Genomic DNA, 16,561 nt, shown 5'->3' with positions numbered 1-16,561 from the left:
CGCATAACTAAGACACTTTGGATAAAAGAGGTGGATAAATGGCGAACTTGTACAAACATTAATGCCTGCTCATCCATGACCGACTGACCAGGTGAAAGCTATGATCCCGTATTGATGTCACTTGTTCAATCCACTTCAAACAGTGTAGATGAAGGGGAGGAGACGGGTTAAAGAAGGATTTTTAAGTCTTGAGACATGGATTGTGTATGTGTACCCTTCAGAGGGTGAATGGGCAAGACAAAATATTGAATTGCCTATGAACGGGTCATGGTAGGTGCCAGGCGCTCCGGTTTGAGTGTGTCAAGAACTGCAACGCTGATGGCTGTTCCACGCTCAACAGTTTCCTGTGTGTATCAAGAATGGTCCACCACCCAAAGGACATCCAGCCAACTTGACACAACAGTGGGAAGCATTGGAGTCAACATTGGCCAGCATCCCTGTAGAACGCTTGACTTGACACCTTGTAGAGTCCATTCCCTGACGAGTTGAGGCTGTTCTGAGGGGGGAAACAGCGGGGTGCAACTTGGTGTTCTTAATGATTTGTACACTATTATTGATCACTGCATGGCAGTAAGGAGTGGCATGTCACTGAAATGTGTCCAACTCACCTGTCTCCCTCTGCCCTTCAGGACTGTGATGTCACTGAACTGTGGGATGTCACTTAGCTGACCAGACTTTCCTAGCATGCATGCCTCATTTGAAGTGTTTCTCTCATTTTGGGGCACTTGCAGACGCATCATTGACTCTTTAAAGTTTTTCGTAAAGGAAAATAATTACATGAAGGGACCAAATGAGAGGACTAAAACTACTGTAGTGCTATACAGTTAAATGAGAGGACAAACTACTGTAGTACTATACAGTTAAATGAGAGGACAAACTACCGTAGTACTATACAGTTAAATGAGAGGACAAAAACTACCGTAGTGCTCTACAGTTAAATGAGAGGACAAACTACCGTAGTGCTCTACAGTTAAATGAGAGGACAAACTACCGTAGTGCTATACAGTTAAATGAGAGGACAAACCTTTACCGTAGTGCTCTACAGTTAAATGAGAGGACAAACTACCGTAGTGCCATATCAGTTAAATGAGAGGACAAACTACCGTAGTGCTATACAGTTAAATGAGAGGACAAACTACCGTAGTGCTATACAGTTTAAATGAGAGGACAAACTACCGTAGTGCTATACAGTTAAATGAGAGGACAAACTACTGTAGTGCTATACAGTTAAATGAGAGGACAAACTACTGTAGTACTATACAGTTTAAATGAGAGGACAAACTACTGTAGTACTATACAGTTTAAATGAGAAAGGTATCAATAACAATCTGATTGATTGTGTGATGAATGCACTGACTTGCTCTCGGCGCTGTCTTGAAGTCCCTGTGGTGGCGGATCTCTACGGGAGCGTCGCTGTACCGGAGATGTTGGATCACAGAACTAAGGAGGGCGGCAAGTCTCTGCTTTATATTTGTCTGCATCGTTCATGTCTTCCTCTGTGGGTCAGGTAAAGATAAATAAATATACATCACAGCCATGGTTATGTAAAATCACGCCACAGAGATATGGCAGCTTTGGGAAGATTTGGGTATGGTTTTTAAGAGGGGGGTGAGTATATAAGATTTAACAGGAAGAGGAAATGGTGTTATATTGACATTACCATCAGTGCATTGGAGCAATCTTGGGGGAACATGTTTCTTGCCACTAGATGGAACTTTGCGCCTTCAGCCTTCTCCATTTTTACCCTCGGTCTTCTGATTCATTTAGCTTTGGAATTAAATAAGACGTAAGGTGAAGACATTCAGAAGCGAAAAGGAGCAGTGAAACAAAATGAACAATAATGATATAATTGTATTCATTTGACACAGATTGAGATGCCAGGAGATTAGAAGTGGAAAGGAGGGCATTTTACTGTTCTTTACTGAACTTTTATACGGTCCCAAGATGCACAGAAATGCAACAACAAAACATCACAAAATGAGAAACGGCGTCTCTTTTTTGATTTTTTTAAAAATCGCATTTTTGGAAATGAGGGCATCTTACCGTTCCAACGGTGGCCAGTCTGAAGGGCGCCGTTGTCTTTAACACTTCCCTCCTCTCGTTTGAGACTGATCAGGTGAGTGACATCTTAGGTAAACAGCAGCAGCTGCTATCGCACGTCCAGGAAAGACAAACCCTACAAGATAATGGGAAATTAACTTTTTCATAAATTAACAGTTTCATTAATAATTTTAGAGACATAATGTTGCCTGTGAGTCCACGCCATTGTGAACTTTCAATGACATAGTACAGTACTTACCTTGGATGTTTAGAATGTTCTGTTTTGGACCCTCGCGCAAATCTCAAACATGCACTGTAACTGAAGTATAGGATTGAATGTGTACAGACCTTATACATCTGTGTGACTGGTAATAGATCTCAGTAAGTAGAAATATATATATATATATATATATATACAGTATAACTGTTAAACAACACTACCGTAGCTATATCATATTATTAGCAAGAAGGCTACAGAAGACAAATAGCTAGCTAGCTATTAGCCCAAGAATGGACTAAAGGAGCCTAACATTAATCCTTATAAGGACCTTACATGTTCAGTTTAGAGGTGAATTGGCTCTGGCAGCCAAAACAGCCAAATACTCCATCTAAACGTGAATCGATTCTCAAGTGCAGTATGGTTCTAGAAATATAAAGAACTGTACTTTCATATCACATCAAAAATAATTTCATAAATGCAAAATACACATTTACTATAGACCAGAGGAGGCTGGTGGGAGGAGCTATAGGAGGACAGGCTCATTGTAATAGATGGAATGGAACAGTCTGTGGTTTCCATGTGTTTGAGACCGTTCCTTTTATTCCATTCCAGCCATTAATAAGCCCATCCTCCTATAGCTCCTCCCACCAGCCTCCACATGAGTATTCTTGTAGTAATAATGTATTATTGTTTTGGTTTTTGCTGTTTGGGTGGGCCTTGCCAGGGCCTGTGTTCACCCATGCCTACATCCCTGCCTCCCAGTGGAAGACTAATTAGAAATATTGTACAAACAGGACACAGTAACACAGGCCTATTCTGGGTGTAGGCTATACATACAGTCCAAAACACAAAAAAAGCAGACCACAACTATAACAAAACATTACTGTAATGTAAAAGCAATATACTAGCCTAAACAATGCAAACAGTGGGACACAGGTAGGCTACCTTTAGAGACAGAGTAACAATGGCCTCTCCAAAGCTCCACAGAATATATTCAACTTTTACCAGCAAACTAATGTGAAATATATACAATATGTAACTCCTTTGAAATTATATACAGGATATAGACTACACAGTACAGGACACCTGATAGACAGGATATAGACTACACAGGACAGGACATCTGATAGACAGCATATAGACTACACAGGACAGGACACCTGATAGACAGGATATAGGTTACACAGGACAGGACACCTGATAGACAGGATATAGACTACACAGGACAGGACACCTGATGGACAGGATATAGACTACACAGGACAGGACANTATAGACTACACAGGACAGGACACCTGATGGACAGGATATAGACTACACAGGACAGGACACCTGATGGACAGGATATAGACTACACAGGACAGGATACCTGATAGACAGGATATAGGTTACACAGGACAGGACACCTGATAGACAGGATGTAGACTACACAGGACAGGACACCTGATACACAGGACAGTACACCTGATAGACAGGATATAGACTACACAAGACACCTGATGGACAGGATATAGACTACACAGGACAGGACACCTAATAGACAGGATATAGACTACACAGGACAGGGCACCTAATAGACAGGATATAGGCTACACAGGACAGGACAGGACACCACTATACTGGAAATAAAAAAATAAAAAAAGAAGCAGACTACAACTATATAAAATATACTAAAAACATATAGTAAACTATAGAAAGTTATACAAAATAATTGACTTACAGATCTAAAACTGAATCCAGTCCTTCTAGAAAACATTTTCCTCCACCCGAGTCATAGTGATCTTGGTCCAGGTTGCTCCCAGTATCTGTCTGACTCACTAAGAAATTCCTTCAAAGCTTCTTTCTCAGTATACCTGGCTATTGTCATCTTTTTATACCCCCCTGTTAGATAGTTTGCTTGGTTTTTCGCTTTCTTTTTACATCCCTGATAAGCCAWTTTTATGCTAAAGCAATGATAGAATCTGTTCAAAATATACCGAACAAAAATATAAACGCAACATGCTACAATGTCAAAGATTTTGCTGAGTTACACTTCATATAAGGAAATCAGTCTGCAATTACACATGGTCTGCGGTTGTGAGGACGATTGGTACTGACAAATTCTGTAAAACGACGTTGGAGGTGGCTTATGCTAGAGAAATTAACATGACATTCTCTGGCAACAGCTCTGGTGGACATTCCTGCAGTCAGCATGCCAATTGCACACTCCCTCAAAACATGAGCCATCTGTGGCATTGTGTTGTGTGACAAAACTGCACATTTTAGAGTGGCCTTTTATTGTCCCCAGCACAAGGTGAACCTCTCTAATGATCATGCTGTTTAATCACCTTCTTGATATGCCACACCTGTCATGAATGCGCCTCTGCCTAGTTATGTCAAATCCATAGATTAGGGCCTGATTTAACTTATTTCAACTGACTGATTTCCTTATATGAACTGTAACTCAGTACAGCATTAAATATCCCAGAATGTTCCTTTAAAGATTCCCAGGTACAGCCACGTCACTTTTAAAATGTCAGAAAACATGTAATAATGACAGGATGTGATGCTAAAAAGGGAGAAGCAAATTGAAAACAAGATTAAAAGAAAATACATACCAGCCCATGTGTGGTGTAAAAGAGAGGTGAGTCAGTCAGTATTCTGGTGTATATATTGAAACACACTTATAACAATGTAGGCTACGTGTGCAAAAAGACATTTGCATCAGAGATGGAAAGAAATGTTGACTAAATGTTAGTGAATGTTCGCATTTAATGAATGTTTGCATTTATTCGGCTTGTTTTATAACATTTTAAAACATTTCAATAGCCCTACAGTTCTAAAGTTATTAATTCACAATAGACGTGATGATTAATGTGTCTGGACGTGATTCTAAAATGAGTCTGAATCCCAAACAGTTGTCTCAGTCTTCTGTGATTCAGTCGTCCTGCTTCTGTCCCATTCACAACCTTCAGTCACATTACCACCCACGCTACTACAACCCTGGCCTCAAAACCAGACCCATCGACCCCGGCACCCTTAACCAATCATATGCCCCAGATGGAGGAGATTCCATACAGCCAGTCGCTGAGGGCTCAGGGATTGGTCAGGACTGGCAGTAACAGAATAGTAGAGCAGATGATGGGATTGTCATACCTGTCCGACGCACCTTCCACAGAGACACCTGGCCCACAGAGTCTCATACTGCAACAGGTATGTGGATACTCCGCTATGTTTCTGTGTTCATCAGAATGCATAATGTTGCAGTTCAATGTTGAAAATCTTTCTAATTTCTTGCATCCTATTTTCTCYTTCTTAAAGGGAATGTTATTTCCTCCCTCCAAACCCTTACATCCCAACTCCCTCTCCTACAGAACTTTTCTCCCTTCCTCCCGGCCCCCCTGCGAAGCCAAGTACACCATGGAGTATTGAATGCGGCGGGAGAGGAACAACATTGCTATGAGGAAGAGCCGAGACAAGTCCAGGCGGCACATACAGCTCACCCACCAAAGGGCTCTGCAGCTGCAAGAGGAGAACCACCGGCTGCAGATACTCGTGGGGAAAATCACCCAGCAATTGGACACATCTCAAACACATCTTGTCACAGCGTCACCTACGGCCCAGGGGTGAGAATGTAGCCAGGGAAGAGGGCTGTTGAGTGTGTTGGGGAGTGTACATTTTACATTTAAATAATTTAGCAGAAGCTGCTATCCAGAGGGACTTACAGCAGGAGTTTAGTGGTAGAGAATTACAGCAACAATGTTTTGTTCAGTGAGGTTCTATATGAAAACATGTTATTTTGTTGTTGGAAATTGTACATTCCTATACATTGAAACAGTCATATACAGTTGAAGTCGGAAGTTTACATACACCTTAGCCAAATACATTTAAACTCAGTTTTTCACAATTCCTGACATTTAATCCAAGTAAAAATTCCCTGTCTTAGGTCAGTTAGGATCACCACTTGATTTTAAGAATATGAAATGTCAGAATAATAGTAGAGAGAATTATTTATTTCAGCTTTTATTTCTTTCATCACATTCCCAGTGGGACAGAAGTTTACATACACTCAATTAGTATTCGGTAGCATTGCCTTTAAATTGTTTAACTTCTAGTTGCACACAATCCCGGATCCGGGAGCACCCCCATCAGTAAAAAAGCTGACTAGCATAGCCTAGCATAGCGTCACAAGTAAATACTAGCATCTAAATATCATTAAATCACAAGTCCAAGACACCAGATGAAAGATACACATCTTGTGAATCCAGCCATCATTTCTGATTTTTAAAATGTTTTACAGGGAGGACACAATATGTAAATCTATTAGCTAACCAGATAGCAAAAGACACAACTTTTTTTTCCCACCATTTTTTTCCTGCATAGGTAGCTATCACAATTTCGACCAAATAAAGATATATATAGCCACTAACCAAGAAACAACTTCATCAGATGAAGAGTCTGATAACATATTTATTGTATAGCATTTAAGTCATTTAGCTGACGCTCTGCCTAAATCATGGCGGACTAATACTTACATCTTTCCACAGATATACGAATTAACATCATAAATAGCTCTTACTTTTGGATGATCTTCCATCAGAATCTTGGGCAAGTGGTCCTTTGTCCAGAACAATCGTCTTTGGTTGAAAGATGTCCTCTTCTCCTGTAGAAATTAGCTGCTAACGCCGATGTACCGGAGAGGTGCCCAACTCGTGATAACGCCTGACAAAGAAACTCCAGAAAATCGCAATAAACTGCTATAAACTGCTATAAGTCGGTTTAAATTAACTACCGTATGAAGTTTTTAAAGACAAAAAACAAATTAATCAGAGCCGGAGATATAGAACTGCTAAACCGAAAGCTTTTGAAGACGCCATGCCGGTGTCCCTCATGCGTCAGGCGCCTCGTCGAAAAGGTCGGTACTTCGTTCCAAGAGGTTTTATACTCCCCAGATGGTGCTATCCGCTCCATTCAAAGTCTCACCCTTACTGACATCTAGGGGAAGGTGTATGCAGTGCATGTAGCCCCATAGCTTATAAGGGAATTTATAAACCGACCCTGGAACAGAGACCTCAATTTCAGAAATCTCACTTCTTGACAGGAAGTGTGCTGTAGAATGAGTTCTGTTTCACTCAGAGAAATAATTCAAACAGTTTTAGAAACTAGAGAGTGTTTTCTATCCAATAGTAATAATAATATGCATATTGTACGAGCAAGAATTGAGTACGAGGCAGTTTAATTTGGGAACGATAAATGGTAACGTTGAAACAGCACCCCCTATATTGAGAAAAGGTTGGGTCAAACGTTTCGGTTAGCCTTCCATAAGCTTCCCACAATAAGTTGGCTGAATTTTGGCCCATTCCTCCTGACAGAGCTGGTGTAACTGAGTCAGGTTTGTAGGCCTCCTTGCTCGCACACGCTTTTTCAGTTCTGGCCACAAATTTTCTATAGGATTGAGGTCAGGGCTTTGTGATGGCCACTCCAATACCTTGACTTTGTTGTCCTTAAGCCATTTTGCCACAACTTTGGAAGTATGCTTGGGGTCATTGTCCATTTGGAAGACCCATTTGCGACCAAGCTTAACTTCCTGACTGATGTTGCTTCAATATATTCACATCATTTTCCTTCCTCATGGTGCCATCTATTTTGTGAAGTGCACCAGTCCTCCCTGCAGCAAAGCACCCCCACAACATGATGCTGCCACCCCCGTGCTTCACAGTTGGGATGTTGTTCTTCGGCTTGTAAGCCTCCCCCTTTTTCCTCCAAACATAACAATGGTCATTATGGCCAAACAGTTCTATTTTTGTTTCATCAGACCAAAGGACATTTCTCTAAAAAGTACAATCTTTGTCCACATGTGCAGTTGCAAACTGTAGTCTGGCTTTTTTTATGGCGGTTTTGGAGCGTTGGCTTCTTCCTTGCTGAGCGGCCTTTCAGGTTATGTTGATATAGGACTCGTTTTTACTGTGGATATAAATACTTTTGTACCTGTTTCCTCCAGGATCTTCACAAGGTCCTTTGCTTTTGTTCTGGGATTGATTTGCACTTTTCGCACCAGAGTACGTTCATCTCTAAGAGACACCGCTCAGGAAGGGGACGCGTTCTATGACGGCTGCGTGGTCCCATGGTGTTTATACGTGCGTACTATTGTTTGTTCAGATGAACGTGGTACCTTCAGGCGTTTGGAAATTGGTGGAGGTCCACCATTTTTTTCCCAGAGGTCTTGGCTGATTTATTTTTGATTTTCCCATGATGTCAAGCAAAGAGGCACTGAGTTTGAAGGTACGCCTTGAAATACATCCACAAGTACACTTCCAATTGACTCAAATTATGTCAATTAGCCTATTAGCCTATTCTTCTGGAATTTTCCAAGCTGTTTAAAGGCACAGTCAACTTAGTGTATGCAAACTTCTGACCCACTGGAATTGTGATACAGTGAATTATAAGTGAAATAATCTGTCTGTAAACAATTGTTGGGAAAGTGACTTGTCATGCACAAAGTAGATGTCCTAACCGACTTGCCAAAACTATAGTTTGTTAACAAGACATTTGTGGAGTGGTTGAAAAACAAGTTTTAATGACTCCAACCTAAGTGTATGTAAACTTCTGACTTCAACTGTACACACACACCATCTGGAAGTGTTGGCATATCTATCTAAATATATTTAAAGTGTAAAGTCAACAAAGGTTGTGAGTCAAAGAACAAAACGTTCCAAGTGCTTTAAAAGGTACAGTAGGACATTTAAAAAAAATCTATGGTTAAATGTGACACAGATTTCAGTACACTATCTACTTACAATGTTTTCCTTTGGAAATGACGTGGCAAGAATGATTGACGAATCTGATTACCCAATACTTTATATGGTATCAAAAAGATTCACTGAAATAAGCACCACTACGTGTAAGACTGTTGTCACCACTACGTGTAAGACTGTTGTCACCACTACGTGTAAGACTGTTGTCACCACTACGTGTAAGACTGCTTCGTCACCACTACGTGTAAGACTGTTTGTCACCACTACGTGTAAGACTGTTGCACCACTACGTGTAAGACTGTTGTCACCACTACGTGTAAACTGTTGTCACCACTACGTGTAAGACATGGTGTCAACACTACGTGTAAGACTGTTGTCACCACTACGTGTAAGACTGTTGTCACCACTACGTGTAAGACTGTTGTCACCACTACGTGTAAGACTGTTGTCACCAATTTTGTTAAAAGGAAAGAAATTACCAGTTCCAGAAATAACCTTGTTACCATGTTATTATTTAGTAGATATCAGGCAAAAGTTAAGTAATTGTGCAATTCAATTTCTTTTAAATAAGTATTTTGATGGCTATTTCTCAACATTCTATGTCATATGACTTACAGTTCAAATCAAGGTACAAAAAGAGGKKTTTTTTATTTTTACTAACACAACATTTACAGTGCATTCGTAAAGTATTCAGACCTCTTTACTTTTTTCACATTCTGTTACATTACACCCATATTCTAAAATGTATTCACTTGTTTTTTCCCCCTCATCAATCTACACACAATACCCCATAATGACAAAGCAAAAACAGGTTTGTATAAATTTTTGCAAATATATTAAAAAATAAACATCACATTTACATTTATACATTTACACATTTGTATTATTGACTGTATGTTTGTTTATTCCATGTGTAACTCTGTGTTATTGTATGTGCCGAACTGCTTTGCTTTCTCTTGGCCAGGTCGCAGTTGTAAATGAGAACTTGTTCTCAACTAGCCTACCTGGTTAAATAAAGGTGAAATAAATAAAAAATAACTATTCAGATCCTTTACTCAGAACTATGTTGAAGCACTTTTGGCATTGATTACAGCCTCACTTCTTCTTGGGTATGACACTAAAAACTTGGCACACCTGTATTTGGGGAGTTTCTCCCATTCTTCTCTGCAGATCCTCTCAAGCTATGTCAGGTTGGATGGGGAGCATCGCTGCACAGCTAATTTCAAGTCTCTCCAGAGATGTTCGATCGGGTTCAAGTCCGGGCTCTGGTTGGGCCACTCAGGAACATTCAGAGACTTGTCCCAAAGCCACTCCTGCATTGTCTTGGCTGTGTGCTTAGGGTCGTGGTCCTGTTGGAAGGTGAACCTTTGCCCCTGTATGAGGTACTGAGCGCTCTGGAGCAGGTTTTCATCAAGGATCTCTCTGTACTTTGCTCTGTTAATCTTTCCTTCGATCCTGACTAGTCTCCTAGCCCCTGCCGTTGAAAAACATCCCCACAGCATGATGCTACCACTACCATGCTTCACCGTAGGGATGGTGCCAGGTTTCCTCCAGACGTGACGCTTGGCCTTCAGGCCAAAGAGTTCAATCTTGGTTTCATCAGACCAGAGATTCTTGTTTTCATGGTCTGAGAGTCCTTTAGGTGGCTTTTGGCAAACTCCAACCGGGCTGTCATGTGCCTTTTACTGAGGAGTGGCTTCCTTCTGGCCACTCTACCATAAAGGCCTGATTGGTGTAGTGCTGCAGAGATGGTGGTCCTTCTGGAAGGTTCTCCCATCTCCACAGAGGAACTCTGGAGCTCTGTCAGAGTGACCATCGGGTTCTTGGTCACCTCTCTGACCAAGGCTCTTCTGCTCTTCTCCCCCGATTGCTCAGTTTGGGCTGGCGGACCAGCTCTAGGAAGCCTCTTGGTGGGTTCCAATTCTTCTTCCATTTAAAAAGCGCTGAATACAACAGGTGTAGACTTACAGTGAAATGCTTACTTACAAGCCATAACCAACAATGCAGTTTTAAAAAATAACCCCCCCCCCCCCCAAAAGTATGAGATAAGAATAACAAAATAATTAAAAAGAGCAGTTAATAATAATAGGCGGGACATATATACAGGGGGTACCGCTACAGAGTCAATGTCAATGTACGGGGGCACCAGTGTCGAGGTAATGAGGTAATATGTACATGTAGTAGAGTTATTAAAGTGACTATGCATAGATAATAACAGAGTAGCAGCTGGTCCTGCGGCCTTGTGAATGTTGACCTTTGAAAGTCCTATTCACATTGACTGCGGAGAGTGTAATCACACAGTCGTCCTGAACAGCTATGCTCTCATGCATGTTTCAGTGTTACTTGCCCTGAAGCATAGAAGTTATTTAGCTCGTCTGGTAAGCTCGTGTCAATGGGCAGATCTCGGCTGTGCTTCCCTTTGTAGTCTGTAATAGTTTGCAAGCCCTGCCACATCCGACGAGCGTCGGAGCCGGTAGTACAATTCGATCTTAGTCCTGTATTGACCTTTGCCTGTTTGATGGTTTGTCGGAGGGCATAATGGGATTTCTTATAAACTTCGCGGTTAGTGTCCCGCTACTTGAAATGGCAGCTCTACCCTTCAGTGTGAATGTTGCCTGTAATCCATGGCTTCCGGTTGGGGTATGTGCGTACAGTCACTGTGGGGACGATGTCCTCGATGCACTTGTTGATGAAGCCAGTGACCTATGTGGTGTACTCCTCAATCCCCGTCAGACGGGGTCACAGTGTCTCCCGACCCCTCCTGTCTGTCTCAGCCTCCAGTATTTAGCTGCAATAGTTTGTGTCGGGGGGGCTAGGATCAGTCTGTTATATCTGGAGTATTTATCCTGTCTTATCTGGTGTCCTGTGTGAATTTAAGTATGCTCCCTCCAACTTTCTCTCTCGCTCTCTCTCTCTCTTTTCTCTTCTTCTGGAGGACCTGAGCCCTAGGACCATGCCTCAGGACTACCTGGCCTGATGACTCCTTGCGGTCCCCAGTCCACCTGGCCATTCTGCTGCTCCAGTTTCAATGTTCTGCCTGCGGCTATGGAACCCTGACCTGTTCCCCGGATGTGCTACCTTGTCCCGGCCCTAATGTTTCGACTCTCTCTCTCTCTACTGCACCTGCTGTCTCTAACTCTGAATGATCGGCTATGAAAAGCCAACTGACATTTACTCTCGAGGTGCTGACCTGTTTCCACCCTCTACAACCACTGCGATTATTATTATTTGACCCTGCTGGTCATCTATGAAGGTTTGAACATCTTGGCCAGTACTGTTATAATCTCCACCCGGCACAGCTAGAAGAGGACTGGCCACCCCTCAGAGCCTGGTTTCCTCTCTAGGTTTCTCCTAGGTTCTGGCCTTTCTAGGAGTTTTTCCAAGCCACCATGCTCTACATCTGCATTGCTTGCTGTTTGGGGTTTTAGGCTGGGTTTCTGTACAGCACTTTGTGACATCGGCTGATGTAAAAAGAGCTCATAAATAAATTTAATTGATTGATTATGGCGGTTTACAGCTGTGGTTTTAGTGCCAGCATCGGTCTGTGGTGGTATGTAGACAGCTACAAAAAATACAGATGAAAACTCTCTAGGTAGATAGTGTGGTCTACATCTTATCATGAGATACTCTACCTCAGGCGAGCAAAACCTCAAGACTTCCTTAGATATCGTGCACCAGCTGTTGTTCACATATATGCATAGGCCCTCGCCCCATGTCTTACCAGAGGCTGCTGTTCTGTCCTGCCGATGGAGTGTATAACCCGCCAGCTGTATGTTCTTAATGTCGTCGTTCAGCCACGACTCTGTGAAACATAAGATACTACAGTTTTTAATGTCCCATTGGTAGGATATACGTGCTTTCAGCTCGTCCTATTTATTTTCCAGCGATTGAACATTAGCTAGCAGGACGGAAGGCAAGGGCAGATTAGACACTCATCGCCTAGTCCTCACAAGGCACCCGGATCTTTTCCCACTAAATCTCTGTTTCCTTCTCCAGCGAATCACAGGGATCTAGGCCTGGTCGGGTGTCTGTAATAGTATATCCCTCCCATCCAACTCACTGAAGAAGAACTCTTCCTCCAGTTTGAGGTGAGCAATCGCAGTTCTGATGTCCAGAAGCTCTTTTCGGTCATAAAAGAAGGTAGCAGCAACATTATGTACAAAACAAGTTACGAACAACGTGAAAAAACAATCAAAATAGCATGGTTGGTTGAGAGCCAATAAGAAGGCAGCCCTCCCCTCCGGCGCCATCATGACTCATGATGATGGCGGCCACTGTGTTCTTGGGGACCTTCAATGCTGCAGAAATATTTTGGTACCCTTCCCCAGATCTGTGTCTCGACACAATCCTGTCTCAGAGCTCTACGGACAATTCCTTCGACCTCATGGCTTGGTTTTTGCTCTGACACGCACTGTCAACTGTGGGACCTTTTATAGACAGGTGTGTGCCTTTTCAAATCATGTCCAATCAAGTTGTAGAAACATCTCAAGGATGATCAATGGAAACAGGACGCACCTGAGCTCAATTTCGAGCCTCAAGCAAAGGGTCTGAATAGTTCTGTAAAAAAGGTATTTCTGTTTTTTATTCTTAAAAAATGTGCACAAATTTCTAAAAAACTGTTTTCGCTTTGTCATTATGGGATATTGTTTAGATTGATTAGGGGGGGGAAATTATTTAAATAATTTTAGAATAAGGCTGTAACGTAACAAAATGTGGAAAAATGGAAGGGGTCTGAATACTTTCCGAATGCACTGTAAATCTAGCCAAAACAATGACAATTTCTCTCAACCAGTGGCATACGGGCATTTTTGGTGAGCGCTGATAATGCCCTTTGATAAGCAGTGCCCACTTTGTCAAAGGCAGGCCCACAAAATATTTTACTTGTCCATTCCCAGCGYGCCTCTCCAGCGTGCTGTTGGAGAGACGCATCTCTGCAGCCCTCCACCAACGTTCCATCAGAAAAAATAATCGAACATAAATCATGTAGCAGAGAGTATATGGTAGAAAGAGTATGTGGCCTTTTCGCCTACAGGCTGGAGATAACATGTATGACAATGTAATAAGACGGACACTTTTTACACCATGCAGCTTTCTCCAATCAAATAGCCTAACCTAAATGGCGCTAAATCAAATAAGAAATGCGCTGTCATGTTAACAAACAACATATCCTAAAAACAGGACAGGACAAAGTGAAATGGACAATCACAATTGTTGTTCAGGAGTTTCACCCTATTTTCATGATCAGTGGTTTCAAGTTTGTATCTGTCAATTTTTGACAAGCTGATCATAGTGAAAAAGAAATACTTCTGTATAGTAGGTTCGATTTAACTCCTGATATAGTTGGGTAGCTGATATTCAGAACTTAAATAGCCAAATTGATTAGTCACAGGAATCAGGACTAATGGCCTGTTTTACAAACGGTGGGCATTCATAAATTTCCATTGYGGACCGACATAGTAGGCTACACCCCAGTAAGTACTTATTTAATTCAGTTTTAATTTTTTTACTTTTACCCCTTTTTCTCCCCAATTGGTAGTTACTGTCTTGTCCTATCGCTGCAACTCACCTACGGACTCGGGAGCCATGCGTCTGAAACACAACCCTGCCAAGCCGCACTGCTTCTTGACACAGTGCTCGTTTAACCCGGAAGCTAGCCGCACCAATGTGTTGGAGGAAACTCCTTCCAGCTGGCAACCGGTGTCAGCTTGCAGGCACCCGGCCCGCCACAAGGAGTCACTAGAGCGCGATGGGACAAGGAAATCCCGGCCAGCGAAACCTTCCCCTAACGCTTTGCGCAGCTAGGCAACTATACTGATGCAGGTATCTTTTGCAGATGATCGCATGCGGTTGGACACATGGAGGAGAGAATCATTTTCGCAGTATCCTCAAAACCGTGTCTTTTTGACACAACTGCTGACAGCTACAGGGACACAAACACAAAAAAATGCTGCTCGGAGACAAGTGTCTACGATAGTAGGATTGCCAGGTCAGTTTAGTAGTGAGCTTGTGCTAGACGTGGCTAGTTAACGTTAGCTAGCTAGCTAACTTAGCCAATGAGGTGCGTGAGTGTGAAAGAAATAGTCATATAAATTATGCTAGTTACTACCCCTGATAACTTTACCAAATAATCATGTTTGAAAGAGTGTGAGTGTCAGATAAATAGTAATAGAAATGGTAGATACTACTGTACCCCTGATAATTTGGTCAGATAACCGTTTGTACAGTAGGTGACATGTCCATGATTACTATCTAACAACTATAGTTATGCTAGGTAATGGTTTGGCTTATCATATTCATGTCTATGTAGAAGAAGACTGTAGGAGGAAGTGGAGAGGACTCAGGGACAGGTATCAGAGAGAGAGAAGAAGAGGTCTGGGTCAGCAGCTTCAGGCCAGCAGCCTTGGCGCTTCTGCTACATTCTTTCTTTTCTGGATCCATGTCTTGTGCCTATGGCAACGAGTGTCAATTTTACAGTCAGACCCTCAACTACGTCATCCACAAGTGTTGTCCCCACCGGTGCATCAAGACCCTCAACGTCACCTACAAGTGCGACCATCGCCTCCACCGGTGCAGCGAGACCCTCTACAACGTCTACATCATCCACGAGTATGACCACCACCGGTGCAGCCATGGAAGATGATGAAATGGAGGAAGCACCTCTGGATCTAGGACCACCTGAGATTATTATGAACCTCACGGAAGTGACCACTGAGGACCTCGCTGAACAGGATGTGGCCGTGGAGAGAAACAGAGAGAGAAATGAAGAGGAACAACGTCACACCAGGCGTCATCGGAGGTACCAGCCCCCAGATCCACTCAACTCATTTCAGCAGAGGCTCCTCCAAGCCGTCGAGAGGGATGCAGCCCAACCTGATGCTCACAGGAAGGAGGATGAAGAGACCCTCTTTGCCATGACCCTGGTGCCAACACTGAAGAGGCTGCCTCAGCAAAGAAAAGCAGCAGTCAAGGTTAAAATGTATCAGCTGCTTTTCGAAGCCGAGTTCAATGGTACATTTTTTCTCTCTCCACATCACAGGTACTGTCATAAGTGTTGTGACAGTGAAGTAAAGTAGGTCATTTTTACAGTATACTCATGTAGGCTAGTTGGTATTTCAGATCAAAGGATTAATATGAGGCAAATGTATAGCTGTTGTTTCTGGGTTAGAAAATATCCTAAAACAGTTTGCTGTCTAAATATTTACCTGTCATATTCATCTTTTGATCTGAAATATAAATTCCATGAGTAAACAGCGAGTATTACCAACTTTACCGCACTGTTCCTATATTTATGCCTCTAACTACACTATACAAGCAGTATTTAGTTAACATAAATCTCACCTTTTATGGTGTTCTATTATGTTAAGCTTGTATGTGTTGTTTTTCTCTTTCCTTTCAGAGATGGAGTCAATTTAGCCGACCAGCTCACAGGAAGGACAGGAAGAGGAGAGGAAGGACAGGAAGAACAGGAAGAGGAGAGGAAGGACAGGAAGGACAGGAAGAGGAGTTGTCTGGGTGTTGTTTTGACCTCTCTCATTGTACCTTTCTTTTCACACACGTCAGTTCCGTT

This window comes from Salvelinus sp. IW2-2015, linkage group LG14 (genome assembly GCF_002910315.2).
Source record: "Salvelinus sp. IW2-2015 linkage group LG14, ASM291031v2, whole genome shotgun sequence".
Classification (NCBI taxonomy): domain Eukaryota; kingdom Metazoa; phylum Chordata; class Actinopteri; order Salmoniformes; family Salmonidae; genus Salvelinus; species Salvelinus sp. IW2-2015.
This window is presented reverse-complemented; position numbering follows the sequence as displayed.